The sequence below is a fragment of the Empidonax traillii genome, unplaced genomic scaffold (assembly GCF_003031625.1).
Source record: "Empidonax traillii isolate 1590-97213 ecotype Southwest subspecies unplaced genomic scaffold, ASM303162v1 scaffold9171:size9356, whole genome shotgun sequence".
NCBI classification, from domain to species: domain Eukaryota; kingdom Metazoa; phylum Chordata; class Aves; order Passeriformes; family Tyrannidae; genus Empidonax; species Empidonax traillii.
In genome coordinates, this window is record NW_020962738.1 from 1 (window position 1) to 1,626 (window position 1,626).

Sequence of the window (1,626 nt, forward strand, 5' to 3'; positions counted from 1 at the left end):
GGGAGGGACTTCCAGAGATGGGGCAGCTTCCCGGGCTGTGGATTCACCACCAGGAGCGGGGCACTGGGGCAAAATTCCCTGGATAATCTGGGTTACAACGCTCCCTGTGCCCTGGGCAGTCTGGGATAAGCCTCTCCGAGCTGAAGCACTGGGGGCAACTCCAGGTTTTCCAGCCATTTCTCCCTCCAGGACACACAGGCATCCTGCTTCAGAACTGGGACCTGTCAGGCTTCCCAAAGCCAGCTGGAGCTGGGAATATCCATCCTTCAGCAAGGTTGCCCAGATGCTTTCCCCCAGCCACATTCCAGCGGGATCTGAGGAATCCACAAGGATTCAGCAAGGAGGGAAAGGCAATTCCAAGGACTGGAAGCACCTGGAAGCGCCTCGAGTCCAACTGCAGGGAAACCCCAGATTCATTTTCCACAGAAAACACTAAAAAAAACCACAGCTGGAAGATCAAACCAACCACCCCTTAATGAAGTTAGGAACAGGACCTGGAGAGGATAGGAACAACACCTGGAAAAACTGGGAACAGTACCTGGAACTCCAGCATGGATTTTCCCTTGTTGGACTCCAGCATGAAGCGGAAGGCCCCGATCCCGGTGTTGGGATTATCCGCCTCCTCCCGGTTGCCCTGCGGAGACATTCCAGGCTGGAGCTGCCATTCCCGCCAGTGACACTTCCCACCACACTATCCCTGCTCCAGGAATTCCCAGTGGGATCCAGGAGAGCTTGGAGCCAGCACGAGGCTGAGGTGTGACATCCTTATCCCACCGGTCCAGCCTCGCCCAGGAGGCACCGGCCACTCCAGCTCTCCTTGGATAAACCTGGGACAGCACCTGGATAAACCTGGGACAGCACCTGGATAAAGGGGGCTCTCCTGGAGCAAGGAATCCCTGGGAAATACCCCAGGGAATGGGATTTTTCCCACAGCAATTCCAAAGCTCTCAACAACACCCCGGGGAGGGGTGAGGGGACCACGGAGGTGACACAGCGAGAATTCCCTCCGGGATAACCAGGGCAGGAAAGGGAGAGCGCGAAGCTCCCGGTGACAGAAATTCCTGGAAAAACCTCCAGTGTCAGGGAAACCACTGGATGTGACAACCCAGCCAGGGAAGGGCCGGGAGATCCCACACCTTGCCCTCCCCATCCCACCCTGGATGTTTGAGCAGGAGAAGGGGGAACTCAAACACGCCCAGACCCGGGAACAATCCCCAAACCCCTCTTTGAGCTCCTTTTCCTGGGGTTTTCCCAAGTTTTCTTCCTTCCCCCCCCGTGCCCCCTCCTCACGTTGAAGGACGCCAGGGCCTCGGAGACGCTCTTCTCGATGAAGTCGTCGGTGATGCGGCGCGAGGGGTGCTCGTTGAACACGGAGTTCATCAGCGCGATCTTGGCCGCGCTGCGCCGCGCCTCGGCCTTGGTGGGGCAGAACTGGCACACGCCGACACCATCAGCGCCCTCCCGGCACCCCCCACCACCCCAAACCCATCCCACGCCCCCCACGATCCGGTGATTTGACTTCCAAAGTCTTTCAGTCCTGGAGAAGAGGACTTGGGGCGAATCCAAAGCCCTGCATTCCCTGCCCAATCCCGGGAAGGAGTTGGAAGGACGAGCCCCAACCAACCC